Source organism: Hemiscyllium ocellatum, chromosome 3 (genome assembly GCF_020745735.1).
Source record: "Hemiscyllium ocellatum isolate sHemOce1 chromosome 3, sHemOce1.pat.X.cur, whole genome shotgun sequence".
In the NCBI taxonomy this organism is placed as follows: domain Eukaryota; kingdom Metazoa; phylum Chordata; class Chondrichthyes; order Orectolobiformes; family Hemiscylliidae; genus Hemiscyllium; species Hemiscyllium ocellatum.
The window spans coordinates 120,135,038-120,154,603 of record NC_083403.1 but is presented as its reverse complement, the minus strand read 5'-3'; positions in this window follow the sequence as shown (position 1 = coordinate 120,154,603).

Sequence of the window (19,566 nt, the reverse complement as noted above, 5' to 3'; positions counted from 1 at the left end):
AAATTCCAGTGAGTACAAGTTGGTCCAGTCTTTCTTCATATGGCAGTCATGGGAATTTTAATAAAAGGGGTATCATTTAAATAATAAGTTAACTATGCATTTTCATTTTTGTCACAGTCAAGAAATTTAGTTATAATAAATACTAATTTATAGGTTTATAGGGAGGGGGAAAAATAGTGTGAATATTATTTTTACCTGATTTACACTGTTCATTAATATTGGACAATGTTGTGGTTTAATCATATCTTCTTCACATTTGTGATGACTAGATAGTGGGAGTTGTGATATTTGGGGATGGGGAGAGTGGGAGTTGTGGTATTCGGGGATGGGGAGAGTGGGAGTTGTGGTATTCGGGGATGGGGAGAGTGGAGAAGCAGGGCTTGATTTACAGTGCACTATCCTTGGTGAATTAAGTCTTTCCCCTAATTGTTTCCGACAGAGTTGATGGAATATAGTGTCTGGAACTACAGATATTGGCTTCAGTGCTGCTACTTATGTTGCAATTGTGTGATTAAGGAATATTGTGTAAGGGCAATGGCACCCCAGAGTAATACTGCAAGAAAATCACAGACCTGTACATCACTGAACCCTAAACTCTGCACCAGATCAGACTACCACATGGACATGAACACACAAAGATAGAATAGTCCTGACATAATGTATTTGGAAGTCAGAACCTGGTATAGCTATGATTACCATTTACAACAGATGGGTAGGAGGGGAACGTGCAGGTGGTGATGGTATTCCCATGTGTCTGCTCTCCTGTCCTTTGGGGTTTGGAAGGTTCAACACATGTTAATAGGGGTGGACAGATTGGATACAGGATGAAGTTTAATCTGATTTGATTTGATTAAGTTATTATCATGGGTACTTATTACAAATACAGTGAAAAGTCTTGTTTAGTGCCTCCATGCTCTAGTGTCATCTCAAAACACAGAAAATAAACCAAAACAAGGAATATAAAACCAGGAAAATAAAACAACAAAGCTCATCTTATTGTCTTAGCTCAATAAGGTTAAGTGCTCACTGGCACAGCTCCCACTTCTAACTCAGCCATAGGCCTGGGCCTGAGCTCCCCTGTCCTTGAGTCCCCGCTGTTCAACCGACGGCAGTGCTGCAACCCTGCGGCTGGAACAAAGAGTCGCCGTTGTCAGGCACCATCTTGCCCCATCAACGTCACTGACGCCACAGGCTTATGTTGGACCGATGCAGCTGCTGTGGGGGCTGCAGAGTCCTGCATTGGGACTCACACCGCCTCAGTTTCCCCTGGCCTGATATTTGCAGAGGGTTAAAGTCGGTTCCGTAGGCAGCTGCTGAGGAAGGAGATGTGGCTGTGGTAACGAGTCTGTTTGAGAACGTGGCTCTCAATTCTCTATTCCTGAGATGCTGCCTGGCCTGCTGTGCTTTGACCAGCAACACATTTGCAGCTGATATTTGCAGAGTCAAGGTGTGGCACCAACATTTTTGGACTGATAACAAGGAAAGATTTCTTCACTCAAAGGGTAATGAATCTGTGAAATTCTCCAACACAAATGGCTGTGGAAGCAAAGTCACTGAAAAAAAATTAAGAAATAGATAGATTTCTGGAAACTAAAGGTGACAAAGCGTACCAGTAAGTAGCAATGTGGCATTGTGATAGAGTAGGTTGCCCAATCTACGGTTTGCTAGAGCATTTCATGCAGCTTTGCATTTGCTGTCAGAATCATAGAGATCTACAGCATCAACAAAAAGGCATTTCATATCCACACTGGTCAAAAAAACAACCACCCAACTATTCTCATCCCATTTTCCAGCACTTGGCTCATGGCTTTATATGCCTTGGCATTGCAAGTGCATGGCTAAATAATTCTTAAATGTTGTGAAGGATTTCTGCCTGTATTACCCATAAAGGCAGTGGGTTCTAGATTCCCAATACATTCCCAATGTTTTGCCTCACATCTCCTTTAAATCTTCTGGCCCTTACCTTAAATGTATGTTCCTTGGTCATTGATCTCTCTATCTATGGAAAAAGACTTCTTCCTGTCTATTCTATCTATGGTCCTCATAATTTGATATATCTCAGTCAGAATCTGAATTTGATATACCTTAGTTAGAATCTTTATATTTTGGAAACAGGCCTTTTGGTCCAACAAGTCCACACCGACCCTCCAAAGAGTAACACACACAGATCTAATCCCCTAACTTATGTTTACTCCCGACTAATGCACCTAATCTACACATCCCTGAATGCTGCTGGGCAATTTAGCTTAGCCAATTCACCTAACCTGCATAACTTTGGGTTGTGGGAGGAAATCAGAGCACCCAGAGGAAACCCACACAGACACGGGGAGAATGTGCAGCCTCCACACAGACAGTGGCCCAAGGCTGGAATCAAACCCAGGTCCCTTGTACTGTGAGGCAGCAGTGCTAACCACTGAGCCACCTTGCCACCCCGCACTGAGCCACTGTGCTGCCCTACTGCACTCTTTATACTGCGCTCTAAGGAAATCCATCTTAGTCTGCTCAATCTCTCTTCATAACTGAAACACTGCAGCGAGACAACATCCTGGTAAATCTCCCCTGTTTCCAGTGCTGTCACATAACCTCACAGCTCTTAAACTCTGTGCCAATAAAGGCAAGTATAAAATCTGCCTCCTTAACCACTTTGTACAACTGTCCAAATAAGGAGCTGCAGATTCTCTCCTTCCAGATGATTTTACAGTTCATTTATAATGTTCCCATATTTAATAATTACATAGCTTTACATAAGAAAGATCATAGACCAGGAAAAAAGTGATGGAATGTAAAAGTTTAGTTTTTAAAATGTTTTATTTTTATTATAATTTACAAATTTGCAATATTCATTCCAAGCAAGATTAATGGTCCCAGCACAGCATTTTACTTCCTTAAAGATTAACAGTTTATATAGAAGCACATGTTCCTGTAAAAAGACATTTTTGAACATGCCTCTATCTTGAATCAATCATGATTCTACGTGCAGTTGCAGTTCCCTTGTGAATTTCGACAATGCCTCTAACAAAATACAAATGTGAAGTGGACACTGAAAGTCAAGTTCTTCAGGACAATAGACTCATTGATTCTTTTTGGTGTCACAGCAAGGAAAATCATTATGCCTCATTTGCAAAGAAATGGTCAGTGTGGAAGGAATACAATATGAAGAGATACTATGACACAAAACACAAGAAAAAATACAGTGAATACAGGGGCATTGAACAAAACGCCAAAATAATATATTTGAAAAAAAAGCTGAAAATTTCCAGCAAATGATAATGTATTGAAGGAAAGCTACCATGTTGCTCATTTACGACAAAGAGAGAGAGAGCACAAAGGTTTTCCTGATGGAGATTTGATTAAAAAGGTGCATGAATGTGGTGATGATGGAAACATTAGAGCTGAAAATGTGTTGCTGGAAAGACGCAGCAGGTCAGGCAGCATCTGAGGAGCCGGAGAACGCTGCTGTACCTTTCCAGCAACACATTTTCAGCTCTGATCTCCAGAATCTGCAGTCCTCACTTTCTCCTCCATGATGGAAACATTCCCTGAAATGAGAAACCTAATCAACTCTTTGAAAGAGCTCCAGCATTCATTTTTCTGTAGCTTAGTATGAAAGCAACAATATCCTTGATGGAACTCAGCTCGTGATTTCCTTACGTAGGAGAGACAAGAGCCATCAAGTCACCGAGGAGGTCACTATACTGCAGAGACATCATGAGCAGATTGGAGGTAAACAGTTGCCTCAGAGATCATCGGGGATCTTGACTTGCTTTGGAATCAGTTTGCAGATGTGACAGCAGATGATCTGAAGAACATACTTCGGATCAAGACTGGGCTGGTCAAATGCCAAAGGAAGCTGACTTCTGCAATACTGAAAGCGGGTGCATTGCACTGTATTATTCACCAGTAGGCAAGCAGGAAGCTGGAAGAACACAACAAGCCAGGCAGCATCAGGAGGTGGGGGTCAATGTTTCAGGTGTAACCCTTCTTCAAGATTACTCACCAGCAAGTGTTGTGTGGCAACGTGCTAAATTTGGTAGATGTCAAGAAAACTATTGGTTATACTACAAATGGAAACAGGGCACATGAGTTGAATCGTTCCAAACCTTTATGAAGGAAATTCCTCAAAATTCAGAGATATGTTTATCCCTTGTGAGGTGCACTTGCTAATTGGCAGAAATCAAGCAATTTTCACCCTGCATGATGAAATTAATAATTTTCTGACAGAAAAGTTAAAAAAAGCCCCTAATATCTTGAATTAGTTTTGGTAATGGGATCTGATTATTCTTACAAATTTAACAAGCAAACTGAATGATCTGAATTTAAAACAATAACATAGAAATAGATCTAATTCATAGCTATACTCAGACATCATGCAAAGCTGAAGCTCCTATGACAAACGTCAGATAAGGACAAATGGATTCTGTTTCCATTTGTGAAGAACTGAGTTGGGACAAGGAAGGAGAAAGTGAGGATTGCAAATGCTGGAGATCAGAGCTGAAAATGTGTTGCTGGAAAAGCACAGCAGGTCAGGCAGCATCCAAGGAGCAGGAGAATCGACGCTTCCGGCATGAGCCTTCTTCAGGTTGGGACAAGGAAGTCAGACTTTTGTTTCCTTTTGCTTGTCTGGTATAATTACTCAAACTCTTGAATGACAATTCCGTGCATGAAACTAAATAAATCTAAGTTGCAGTCTTTGGTAGATGGTCACTTGCAGAATGAATTGCGAATGAGGATCCTGCATTTTAAACCTAATTTTGGCAAATTGATAGCTCAGAAACAACCTCAGATGTATTTTTTTTGCTGAGATCAATACTTTTAATGACACAGATACTTCTGCTTTGTTAACTTCTGTAAAAATGCATCGGTAGATAGACAATAGAGACAATAGAGAATAGACATTAGGTGCAGGAGGAGGCCAATCTGCCCTTTGAGCCTGCACCACCATTCAATATCATCATGGCTGATCATCCTTAATCAGTTTCCTGTTCCTGATCTCCAGAACCCTTGATTCCACTATCCTTGAGAACTCTATCCAACTCTTTCTTAAATGAATCCAGAGACTGGGTCTCCACTGCCCTTTGGGGTAGAGCATTCCATGCCATGTGCCAAACTGTATCTTCTGTACTCTAATATCCTCTAATAGCCTCTGGAAAGCATTTTATAAATAGTTCAGTAACCTGGGTTATAACAAGGTATGTGGCAGAAGCAGGTGATAAGTGAGTGATGCCCATCGCGATGCCAGGAGCAATTAGCATAATCTTTTCCGCTTTTCACAAGTGGTGTGCTGAGGAGGCAATGGCCTAGAGGTATTATCACTGGTCTGTTAATCAGGAGACCAAGTTCATATTCAAATTGTGCCACGGCAGATGCTGGAATTAAGAGTCTAATGATAACCATGAATTCATTGTTGATTGTCAGAAAAACCCGTTTTGTTCACTAATATCCATGAGGGAAGTAAACAGCCATTCTTACCTGTCCGTGTCTACCTGGGACTCCAGACCCATGGTGATGTTGTTGACTCTTAACTACCCTCTGGGCAATAAATCCTGGACTGTAAGGTGATGCCTTAATCCAGTGAATGGAAAACAAATAGAGGCAGTGGTGAGATACAAATGGACAGGGATTTATGTGAGTTGAATGCCTTGGTAATGTTATAATTCAGCTCATTAACACTCAGATTTTAATCTTACCCAACTCGCTCAATGTTGGGAAACTTTGGCATGTTAATCAGAGCGGGTACCTGGCGGATTCAGTTTGCTGCTTACTCCAAACATTTCCACTTGACATCAACATCTCAGTGCATGCTCTGTGGGCACTACCCACACATCCACTCCTCTTCCACAGACATTGGCAACTGTCAAAATCCAGCCTCTGAAAAGCATCATGGCTTGTCTCCCACTCATTTATAGAAAGCTTCTACAATTCAGTGTTATACAGGCAATGATCATTGTAATGCTGCAATAAGAACGCTGTGTGCTCAGGGATACACATACCCCACCTCCCCCAGTTCAGGGACTGGATCAAGTTGTACCTCCACTTGCTCTCATGGTGCTCATTCACTCACAGCATCCCTGCCTTGTATTCCTGTTTTGCCTTTTTGTGCTTTGCTCATTCAACCACTTAGACCAAGCTCATATTACTGCTGTATTGTTGTGCTGTTTAGTGCAGATAAAAATCCAGGGAGTTTGTCACAGTTTATCGGCAGGCTTTTACTCAGTCGAGTCAAGGAGTACAAAAACAAAATGCTACAGATACTGAAAATCTGAAACAAACTCAGAGAATGTCAGAAAAACTCAGCATATCTGGCAACATCTATGGAGAGAGAAACCAAGTTGATGTTTTGAGTCCGATATGACATTTTTTTTCAGTACTTCAATGAGAACAGCATGGCGTGAGAATCAATGAGTGGTTGACAGCAGTCTAGGGGCTTGGCTATAGTCAGTCCAGGCCCTAATCTGGGCAATCAGGGTCAGAATCCTCTGCTCAGAAAGGTGAGGAATGAAATATCAGGCAGCCCACCATCTCACTGGCACCTTTATGCCTTATTGTGGGCAGTTTTACTCTTATCATAAGAGAGGGGTTTGCATTATGGGTAACAGAAATGGGTGGCACAGCTATTACTGTTGGTGCAGGTGGGATATGTGCTTTTAAGTGGGATATGTGCTTTGTATGTCCTCCTTCTCTTTGAAGAGAGGTGTTGTAAACCTGGTGTCGAGGTGTCTGCTCCAGGGAAAGCAGAGTAAATAGCTTTTTTTTCTTTTAAATGAAATAAAAGAAGTTTGAGTGGGTAGGCTCAGGCTCATGCAGACCCAGGGTTTTAGTGTTTGCTTTTGGTTGTTGAAGTTGGGGTTTTGGGTTTGAAGCTGCTAGATACAGCTCACTCCCTCGCGCTCTCCCTCTCTCTTCGTTCCTGCAAAAAGCTTGAGTTCTCTCTCTGCTATTAGATTCATTCTGTCGGTGTTCGTTCTCCAGGGCTGAAGGAGATGGCAAGTAAGGGAAATCTGTTTTGCTGAATTTGCCTTTCCCAAAAGTGAGCTTAATGGATGTTGCTGAATTGGAACAGTTGATGCATAGTAGTTAATATATATATATTATTTTGTTAAATATTTCGATTGCGTTAAAGGTATGCCAATTCCTTTTTCTCTGTATTTTAACTGTGGTGTAAGAATAAAATGCATTTTGCTTAAAGCTGAGTAGTTTGACCAATTGAATCACACCTAGAATGCAGTGCCTTACACTTGTATCTAACTAAGGAAGAAATTAAGGTCTAGGCTATCTTTTTGATATGCTGTGAGGGGTTCAGACTGCCTATGCCAATATCCTGAGTAAGTGAATAGCCAACACACTGTTAATGATGTTGGCATAAGTGAGAGTGAGTGAGGGAAGATTTCACAGGCAATAGAAAGTGTAATAGAGCAAGATCCTAGATGGAAGGTGTGTTCAGTAGCTGAAATAGAATGAATGTGAGCTATTAAGGAGAAGATAGTGGTACATTTGCTGGTGAATTGGTGAGGGGCATTCTTCCAGATGGCTCAGATTTCTTGGGTCCAAGGTTGCTACCTCAGACCAGGATGACATGGTCAAATGTGGTAACTCCACTGCTGGAGCTTAGAGCAGATGAAGTCCCCAGGTCAGCTCCTCTCTATCTTGCAAGACCTCCAGGTCTCTGCCCACAAAGCTGGCCACCAACGTCTGCTTGCCTGTCATGTCTGGAACAAATGCTATCAATTGTGGAAGACAAATCTGGATTGAGATCTTGTTTGAATGCATGAAGTACTTTTAAGGATTTTGCAAGTGGAAGGAATGCCTGTGAATTTCAAGATGTCAGCTGAATGGTGAGTTGTTCAGGAATTGGGCCTGATAAGATAGGACAGAAATCAGACATGAGACATACCATAGGTCATGGTAGGTCATTAATGAGGTGGGTATTCTTGGAGTATTACCTGATGGTATGCGGTCTACCTGTTGTGTTTATACTGCCCATCACCTAAATGATGAAAAACAATGAGAAACAATAATCGAGGAGAAAAAAAAATCAACAGGCATTTGATTTTGAGGCTGTATTTAATTAAGGATAACCATCGTGGATAAGCCTTGGCTAATTGAATTGAATTTTTGAATTATTTGTTGAAGTAACAGTGCAGATTAATAAAGAAAATGTATTCGATGTTGTCTGAATGAATTTTAAGAAAGCATTTGACAAACTATCATATAAAAAGCTGTTAAACAAAATTGGAGCTTATGCAATAGGAGGGTAAGTGTCAGGTTTGATTATTAAAACTGGCTTAAAGACAGAAAACAGCAAGTCAGGGTAAATGGTTGTTTGACAAATTTATATTATGTTGCATAGCAATGTTCTCCAAGCATCAGTTCTAGGTCAGTTTTTTTTTGGTCTGTAGAAATAATTTGGACCAGAATAAAATTACTACATTTGCGGAGGATACCAAACTAGGAAGGGTACTTAATAGTGAGGGTTTTAAAAATTGACTGCAACAGGACAAAATTGGCATAGCAGAGTGGGTACACCAGTGGCAAATCAAATAGAATGTAAAGAATTGTGGGAGATGTAATGAGGCAGAAAGGATAGGAAAAGACAATATTAACTTATTGACACATTTCTAGAGACTGTGCAATGACCAAGGTGCATTCAGTTTGCAAGCCAAGATCCTTGAATATGGCAGGACATATTGAGAGAGCAGTTACCAAAGTAAAATATGAGTACTGAGCATAAAAGCAGGAAAGCCATGCTGAGCCTTTGAGAAGTGCTGATGCAGCCACAAGTGGAGTTTGATGCACAGACCTGAATTTCACACTTTCGGCTTTGAAGAACCTTCAGAGAATCCAGAGGAGATTTACCAGAGCGGCCCCAGGGATGAGGAAAGATTAGATTCGAGTAGAGAGGTGGAAGATTTCATAGTTGTGTACAAAATTGTGACAAGTTTAGATAATTTAGACAAGGAAAGCTGTTTGCTTAAGCCGTTAGAAACAGGAAACACAGATTTAAAGTTTGGGAAGAAGGTGGACAAATGATGCGTGGATAAAACGTGACAGTGCAACAAATGAACTCCCTGCCTACAAGCATTGCGAATTGGTGAAGATGAATGAGTTTAAAAGGACATTTTATGGGCATCTGAGGGAAATAAACTTGAAGGGCCCCACGGTTAGAGCTGGGGAATGGGATTGACTGGACTGTGCTCTTTTATATGATTATTTTTCTCCTCTTCAATCTTATCCAGATCCACTTTCTGCACAATATTCATATGGTATCTAATTGGAACTTTGGCCATAGCTATCCAATAACTGAAGAAGCTGTACCTAGGTATCTTTGTACCCAAGATGGTGAGTCATAAACGTTTCACTGTACTGATTTGTGTACATGTGACAATAAAGCTAATTCAATTCATTTAGCTGCCATTCTAAAAGAAATGGTTCTTCTTATGAAGGATTCCAAAGATAGTGGCTTCGTTGGGTCCAGAACATGGCAGCAGCTGGGGGTCTGGAGCGGGAACTTTGGCAGTCAGTGGTATCGCAGCTCATTGCACTCTGATGCATGGCGGCAGCTGGGGTTCTGGAGCGGGAACGTTGATCATCAGAGATCGAGCACAATGTGGGAAGAGTGAGCCCAACGCGGTGATGAGAGATGTCCCTGGCATCTGTAGCGATGGAAAGAGCCTCAGTCTCCTGCATAGCAGGCCAAAATGAAGGAGATTGAACCTTGGAATACGAGCTAAGCCCTTAAGATAAATTGTTGAACTTCCATTATTTTTTTAATTTACTACTCAGAAGGACTGTAATGTTCAAATTTTAACTTTATTTCTTTATTTTTCTACTTTGCACCTAAGGTTTTATGCCTGTGCAGTAATAAGTGAGGTCTGCAGATGCTGGAGATCTGAGCTGAAAGTGTGTTGCTGGTTAAAGCACAGCAGGTTAGGCAGCATCCAAGGAACAGGAAATTCGACATTTCGGGCCAGGGCCCTTCATCAGGAATGAGGATCCTCATTCCTGATGAAGGGCTCTGGCGCGAAACATCGAATTTCCTGTTCCTTGGTTTATGCCTGTGCACCCAAACTAGCACTGGAAATGGTGACATTGTACACTTTTCACTATACTCATATACTTTTGTATTTGAGTACACATGACAATAAAATCAAATTCTAATTCTAGTTCTAATATGACATAGATGTCACCAGAAATAATTAGGAAACCTACATATTAGGATAAAAGCAAACACTGCATATACTGGAAATCTGAAATGAAATGACTGTTCCAGAGAGAACTGGCATGGATTTTGTGACATATTAAGTTTATGAATCTGTGTCTGCAACTTTCCAATGCAATGCACTTAAATATATCAGGTTACATAATTTAAGCAGAACAGCTCATGAAGGCAGAATGACTCGCTGTCTGAAAATAAAATTCTTGTGCTCAAGAATCTAATGCAACTTTTGCCTCACTTGCAAAACATAATGATGTTAAATGAAGCAGGAGTAAGTTATTGTCAAAGCCACCAGTTAATGAAGCAATACCATACTGACAGGGGATTAGCATTTTATTGGGAAAATAATTAAGCTACATGAGAGACCAAATTGATTACTATTTATATTAACCGGGTTAAATTAGGCAGGAAAGAATGGTGACAAGAAAGTGCACTGTTGTACCAAACTGGAGATTATTTTCTTGAAGAGAATTATTAATGAGAAAGAAAATAATTAATGAGAGCTGGCCTGAAAACTATGGAGGAATTCAGCAGAGGAGATGTAGACAACACATTTTCACATCTCAGGAAATTCCAACTAGAAACCATAAATATCAGATAAATCCATCAGGAATTCACTAGATATTTTGATGCATGAGCATGTGGGCATTAATGTTCTGATTTAAATGGCATCTTTACATGCCATACCATTTTATGTATAAATTCACCTAAACATCACAAATTCACAGGTGCTAGGTCACTGCTAGACTTCTCTGCTAATTACAACAATGGAGCCTGCGTCTACTTGCCAAACATTCATTTTGTACTCGGACAATGGTAGCTCTTCTTTACCCACAGGCACAAGAATTAGTTTCCCCACTGTTTATGCAAACATCCGTTTATCACTACTTCGATAAAATGAAGATAGATCTATGCTTTAACAGGCATTTGTGGTGGTTAAAATGGCAACAGACTGTTATTATTTTTAGATATTACAACAGCCAACTTTGAATAGTGAGAAGTATCATTAGCACCCTTTGGAAAACCGCAGCATCAATTCAGATGAACGGTAACATCTAGTCATTTTCACCGACAAATTTCTGAAGGAAAGGAGCAAGTTGCATAACAAAAGGTTTTGGCATCCAGGGATTGCTAAAACTACTTCAGAGAATTTGTCTATGAAATGGTACAAATTTCTGCTTTTTTTGTGGGATTCTGTCCAAGTGCCTACTAGATAGTTGAGCTTGGTGAATTAGGTACTAAGAACAAACTCCCTTTTGCAGAAAGTCAGGAGGTACTCTGCTCAGCTGGAGTGGAGAATTTGAGAATGTTAGTTCTTAATGGGCACAAAGAAGCAAACAACGTGGGTGCTGAAAATCTGAAACAAAAAGCAAAATTGCTGGAGAAACTCAACACATCGAGGTTTATAAAATCATGAGGGGCATGGATAGGATAAGTAGACAAAGTCTCTTCCCTGGGTTGGGGAATTCCAGAACTAGAGGGCATAGGTTTAGGGTGAGAGAGGAAAGATATAAAAGAGACCTAAGGGGCAATCTTTTTCACGCAGAGGGTGGTACGTGATGGAATGAGCTGCCAGACGAAGTGATGGATGTTGGTATGATTGCAACATTTAACAGGCATCTGGATGGGCATATGAATAGGAAGCGTTTGGAAGAATATGGGCCGGGTCCTGGCAGATGGGACTAGATTGGGTTGAGATATCTGGTCAGCATGGACGAGTTGGAGCGAAGGGTCTGTTTCCGTGCTGTTCATCTCTATGAGTCTATGACTCTATGACATTCTGTGACATCTATGAAAAGAAAGCAGAGTTAACATTTTTAAGTCTACTGACCCTACTCCAAAAGGATCATCAGAAAGTTTCTTTATGGGCTGCTGCTTTCACTTTAAGTTAGCCTGATTTTTTTTTGAGCTGCTACAAGCATGTTTGCTATGGTTAGCCAAGAAAATGGGTCAAAAAATTAGATGAAGATATTCTGTTTATTCTCCTGGATGACATACAACAGAATAAGATGGTTATTTTGAAGTAAGAAAGTATTCCTCGCTATGCATTGTCTTTAAAGCATGGTTCCAGGTGTTAGACTGACTCAGATCTATAAATTATGAGAACTGGGAAACAATTTCTGACTTGACTAAGAATGCCAAGGTACCGTGACCAGGATCTGTCCACTCTAATCAAATAGTCATATCATGTAAGAGAAAAAACTGCTGTAAGTGTTGCTGAAAATAGTCAAAAAGACACACATTACATTGAAGCTATACTCAAGTTCTGCAATGCCTAATGACTACCTGTTCGAAGTCTCATTCAACAACAAACAAGGAACATGACAAAATCAAACAGACCTTTCATATCTGTGGTCCTATGTGCCTCTTGGTGCAGGCTAAACTTTGTTGCTGGAACTCAATGATGGTGATCCCACATAGCACTGGCATGCTATAGGATGTGAATTACTCAACCCTAGTGCTACATGCTGCTTTAAAATTGTTCATGCTCGCTGTGAGTAGATCAACCAGCACAGAGAGAAATACCTAACAGATTACAGCACCATTTCCAAGGTCTGGGCTGCAGCATAGAGAAGAAATCTTGCCTTACAATATCACACATTCCCCTCAGCTATTGCACAAACCTGTGCTCCAATCACATCAGGTTACTTCACTATAGATCCTTCTGCTAACAGCCACACACACTCAATACCTGCTGTTATTCCCTAAACAGACACAAATCATATTCTGCTTTTGTTTCTGGACTTGTGTAAGGTGTCCCAAAATTGTTAAGTTCACTGATTCATCATATTATATCTATCGTCTTCAATTTCACAAACTCCCCATTTGTTCACAGTTGCTTTTTCCTATTCTCAGCAACCACATTATTATAAAATGACTTACACATTTTCATAGCCTTTTACAGGTCACACATTAACCCATTTCTACTCCTTTCTGTAAGGAACATTGCACATAATAAAAGCTGAAATACAAGGAAGTGGAGCTTCACTGTAAACTCATTATATGACATTGCCTTTGGCAGCATTAGCAGAAGGAAGATAATGTTTGTGATGCCAGAAATCAGACAACACCAGGTTATAATCCAACAGGTTTATTTGAAATCACAAGCTTTTGGAGTGTCGCCCCTTCATCAGGGATAGGAGGGGCTATGTTCTGAAAACTTCCGATTTCAAATAAACCGGTTGGACTATAACTTGGTGTTGTCTGATTTCTGACTTTGTCCACCCCAGCCCAACATCAGCACCTCCGCATCAATGTTGATGATGAGGCTGGAGTTCATAACCAACAGGATGTTTGGACATATGACTTTTTTTCTCTTCTCTACTTAATTCCCTTGGATGGATGCATGCCTTACACATATTGTACAGCTACCTGATCTTGCATTACACTGTTTAACTTTATTGGTGTGGGCTAACGTTTAACACACTGCCATTTTTCTTGATTCTTTTGATAATCAGGCCTTGCAGCTTTGTAGATGAAAAAGGAATGCAGAAATATCTGAGCGGACACATTCTTAAAAGATCCCTTCTTCTCATATTACTAAGGGCGAATTGGAAATGGGTTACTGTGTGACCTGTAAAAGGCTATGAAAATGTGTAAGTCATTTTATAATAATGTGGTTACTGAGAATAGGAAAATTACTATTGGTGAAGGATGGAAGCCTCAGCTGAAGAGCCTCAGTTTTTGTGTCATAAGAACAGTTTGTTATTTGGCAATAACATAACAGGTTAGATTAGCATAAGACTGATTAACTACATGAACATCAGATAAGGGACAGTGTTACATCCTGAATAATACAAAACCAAATCTAAACTAACTGACAGCTCTAGAGTGTCTTTAGCTCAATGACTAACAGATGAGCAAAGGGTTACTAAAATATTGTTAAGAAGGAAGCGTCTAATGAGTATAATCAAGATAGAAACATACAAAAGATCTTTGAATTAGTTTCAGCATCCACAAAGGTGAATAGTAGCTAATATAAACTTCAGTCCCTCAGAAGCATGGACAGTAGAAACTATCGTGAGGAATGAATAAATAGAAGAGGCACAGAACAAATATTTTGTCTGTGTTTCCAGCAGTTGATGGAAGTTTCATTCCAGAAGTAGACTGTAACCTAGGAAATAAAGAAGAGTAAGGAGATTAAGAACATTTGTATCAACAGAGAAAAGGTCTTGGAGAAACTGAAGGGACTAAAATCCAGCAAACTCTTGGGATCTAATGGCCTGCACCCTAGTGTTCTAAAAGAAATAGCTATAAAGCTAGTGGATGATGTGCTATTGTTTTCTAAACTTCCTTTGATCTTGGAATAGGCACATCAAATTTGACTTTGTAAAATGCTATACTGTTTCTCAGGAAGGGAGGAAGAGAGAAATAGGGAGCTAAAGGCCTGTTAGCCTAGCACTGATGGGTAGGAAAAGGCTGATGGTAACTGTGTTCCATTATTTGAATAAAACAGATGAAACCAATTGGATATCTGCATTAATATCAGGTCCACAGGGTTTTATTGTATGAATTCACAAGATGTGGGTGTCACTGGCTAGGTCAGTACTTATTGCCCATCCTTGTTCTATTCATGGCATTTTTCTTGTTGAGTCTATGTAATTAGAATAGTTGGAATAGATTCCCTATAGTTTGGAAACAGGCCCTTCAGCCCAACAAGTCCACACCGACCCTCCGAAGAGTAACCTACCCAGAACCATTCCCTTCTGACTAATGCACCTAACATTATGGGCAATTTAGAATGACCAATTCACCTGACCTGCACATCTTTGGACTGTGGGAGGAAACCAGAGCACCCGGAGGAAACCAACGCAGACACAGGCAGAATGTGCAAACTCCACACAGACAGTCACACGAGACTGGAATTGAACCTAGGACCATGGTGCTGTGAGGCAGGTAAAAACAAGGACTGTAGATGCTGGAAACCAGATTCTGGATTAGTGATGCTGGAAAAGCACAGCAGTTCAGACAGCATCCGAGGAGCAAGAAAATCGACGTTTCGGGCAAAAGCCCTTCATCAGGAATAGAGGCAGAGTGCCGAAAGGGTGGAGAGATAAATGAGAGGAGGCAGCAGTGCTAACCACTGAACCACTGTGCCACCCCACTTGCATACATGTCATAAATCTTTAGTGTAATTACAATGGCAGACAGGTTGCTATTAAATCCATTGAGAATGAGGCAGAAGAAATCATTCAGTAGAACAGAAACAATGTATTCAATGTAATTGTATGCAAATACATAAAATCACGACAGTGGATAATTCGTCTAACAATTCAGTACTTTTTCCCTTCTATCTTGAAGAAACGTGCTCAACTTAAACATTCTAGAAAATTTATAATGCTGATCACTGCACTAAACTTAATAGGTAACAGGAGTTGCAACTAATCAACGTACAATTCCAAATAAAAATGAATGAGTAATCTTAAACATTATAATTGAAAAAGCATTTAAACAATTGCATGTTGGAAATGAAGCCTGTCCTTAATGCAAAGGTCATTGACTTTATTAAAAGAAAACTTGATATGTTTCATGCTAAAATCCCTAATTAGTTGTATTGAAAAGTTAAAATGATTGAATAATTCAACTTATTTTGGTATGCAAAACGTATTAGTAAACAATAAGATTTTTATTGTTATTTGGCATTGGAGCTTCATAACAGAAAAGCTTTTACAATGGTGAAAATGTTCCTTAAAGTTTACAGTGCCTATTAAACATGTTGTCGAAAAAAATATAGATACATTCCCAGCTGTTTACTTCAGTGGTGTGTTCCCGTGCTGGGAGCCACATACTGTGTAACTATTGCAGCTTCATTATATTGGAAGCAGGCAGGAAGAACAACTCTTGACCAATGAATTTTAAATAGAGTTTTTTTTTCATGCCCTAAACAACTGCATTAATTTCCAAATAATTTGTGCCATTGGAATTATATCAAAGGATTTTATTTGAATACGAAACCTTTGACGATTCCCTTTTTTTGTCTTTTGCAACTTGCTGAATCCTGACCTGAGTCCAATCTCACCACTTGTGAAACAGAAAGAGATTTCAGACTGAATTTAACTTGGCAGTGTTTATAGCTCTCTGCAGTCGGTCTGAATTATCGGATGCTTTTATTCATTTCTGTTGCATTAGATTTGGATGAAAACAAAACTGAGTAAAAAAAGGTCCAACCCAAACTGAGCAGCCTCACACGTAGGGAATAGCAGATGTTTTCTGTGACAGGAAATCATCCTAGATTCTTGACACCTCATGCTGTGACTATAGATTGTCACAACATCAGGATTTGTTTTGTTTAACTGCTGTTTGTGTTGGATATATTTCCCTTCAGTGGCTTGTACATTAGCAATAAGGAGTATGCAAATGCCTCCACTACTTTTCTATCTCATTATTTGTGTAAGCCTTCTTTATTCACTCACTGTCATTGCTGCCTGGGCCAGTATTTATTGCCTCTTCCTAAGTACCCTTGAGAAGGTTGTGGCAAGCTGCCTCCTTGAACCACTGCAGTTCACTGGCTGTGAGTTGACCCACAAGGCCATGAGGGAGGGAATTCCAGGATTTTGTCCCAGCAACTGTGAAGGAATGGTGATATATTTCCAAGCCAGGATTGTGTTTGGCTTGAAGGAGAACTTACAGGTGATGGTATTCCCATGTATCTGTTGCCCTTGTCTTTCTAGATGGAAGTGATTATGAGTTTGGAACGTGCTCAGGATCTTTGGCAAATTCCTGCAATACCTCTTGTAGGTTGTACACACTGCTGCCTGATCTGCTGCGCTTTAACCAGCAACACATTTTCAGCTCCTATGGATGTGGTGCCAATCAAGTGATTTGCTTTTTAAATTTGAGGTTTTAAATTTCTTCAGCGTTGTTGGAGATGCACCCATCCAGGCAAGTGAGGAGTATTCTATCACACTCCTGACTTGTGCCTTGTAGATGATGAACAGGCTTTCAGGAATCAGGAGGTGAGTTACTCATTGCAGTATCCCTAGCCTCTGACCTGCCCTTATAGCCTTGTATTTGTATAGTGAGTCAAGTTGAGATTCTGGTCAGTGATAACTCCCAGTATGTGAATAAACATTTGTTTGTTTTACCTTGGCTGCTTCTTGAGTTTTGTACTGAAAGGAGGCATATACCTAGATATCTGAAGTGAAAACACTATATGAGGCAAGCAAAACAAGTGTTGACAGGCTGGATTTTCCTGTATACTTCAATTCCCCAATGCTGGGATCAAATGGGCCCCAAACCTACACTTGTCGGTAATGAAGACTACTCAGCCATCTCCAATTGTGTTATCTTATTCCAGATGATTCACCGGATTTTATAGCCTTTTAAATGTTGTTAATATACCTGCCTCAACCACTTCAGCTGGCATCTCATTCCATATGCATACCACTCTGTGTAAAATCGTTGCCCTTCAAGTTCCCTTTTATTCATTCCCCTCTAACTTTAAACTGATGCCCTCTAGTCCTAGATTCCCCAACCCTGGGAAAAAAGGCTGATTGCATTTACCCTACCCATGTCTCTCATGATCTTATACACCTCTATAAAGTCCCCCCTCTGTCTCCTATGTTCCAAAGAAAAAAGTCCTAGCTTGTCCAACCTCTCCCTATAACTCAGACCATTGAGTCTAGGCAATATCCTTGTAAATTTCTTCTGCACTCTTTCCAGTTTAATAACATTCTTCCTATAACAAGGTGATCAAAACTGAACACAATACTCAACAATATCCTGTAGAACTGCAACATAACTTCTGGACTCAATGCCTTGACTGATGAAGGCCAGTGTGCCAAAAACCTTCTTCACTGCCCTGACTACATGTGAGTCCACTTTCAGAGAACTGTGAACCTGAACTTTAAGATCCCTCTGATATACTAAACTCCTTAAGGCCTTACCATTCACCATGAAACTCCTACCTTGATTCCAAAACGCAAGACCTCATACTTATCTACATTAAAACCTATTTGCCATTTCTCAGCCCACTGGCCCAGCTGATTAAGATCCTACTGCAATTTCTGATAAGCTTCCTCACTGTCCATGATACTGCCTATTTTAGTGTCATCAGTAAACTTACTAATCATGCCTTGAACATTCTCATCCAAATCATTGATATAGGCAACAAACAGCAATGGGCTCAGCACTGACCCCTAAGGCACTTCACCAGTCACAGGCTTCCATTCTGACAAGCATCCTTCCACTATTATCCTCTGCTTCCTACCATCAAGCCAATTGTGTGTCCAATTTGCCAGCTCCCGCTGGATTCCATGCGAGCTAACCTTCCAGAACAGCCTACCATGTGGAACTTTATCTAAGGCCTTACTGAAATCCATACGGACTACATCTAACGCCGTGTCCTCGTCAACCCCCCCGGTCACTTCATCAAATAACTCTAACAAATTTGTGAGGCATGGTGCTCAGACAGGTCGGTGATTTTAAATATAGAAATTGCTGAAGAAACTCAACAGGTCTGGCAGCATCTGTAGAGAGAAAGCAAAGTTAACGTTTTGGGCGCAGTGTCCCTTCTGCTGAAGCAATTTCTGTTTTTGTGTCAGATTTCCAGTATCCACAGTTCTTTGTTCTTGTTTAGGTCAGTGATTTCCCTACCTTGCACAGCAGTGATGAAATAAACAAGATCAGAGCCAGAAAATCATCTAGTTGGATGAGGAACTCTTCTACCTGGGTCAGCATGGGTTATGATTGTGGCCTTTCTCATACTTGAGGCCTCATGAGTTTAGCCTGATGCCCTCAGCTTGCTGTAGGGAAGCTGCCTCTTCACCTGCAGCAGGATATCAATGAGGTCACAGATTAGGGTTTTAGCATCAGTAATTGCCTGCTCACTTCCATGGTGTAGGTAGTTGATTGGGTCATGTTAGGAACATTTCCCAGTCCTGGGGATCATGAGATCATAAGAAACACGCAGGAGTAGGCCATTTTAACCCTCATGCCTGCTATCCATTCTAATAAGATCACGGCTCATCTGATTGTAATCTTTACTTTTTTATCTGCACTCTCACCTCAACTTGTTTCATGAACCAGAAAACTGTCTAATTCAGTCTTGAAACATTTCAGTGACTCCAGGTCCACTACTGAGGAAGAGTGTTCCAAAAACTTACAATATTTGGAGTGAAGGAATGCCACCTCATCTCGGTCTTCAATGGGACACACCTCATTTTTAAACTGCACTCCTATTTTTAGATGTACTTCTGAGGGGAAACATCCTTTCGCCATTTACCTTCTCCTGATGTAGCTAGTTATAACCTTGTCTCCAGCAGACCAGAGACAATGGGATCATTATCAACCTGAAACAATGGAGAATCCTACTGAGCAATTCTACATGTACAGCAGAATCAGATGACAGGTCT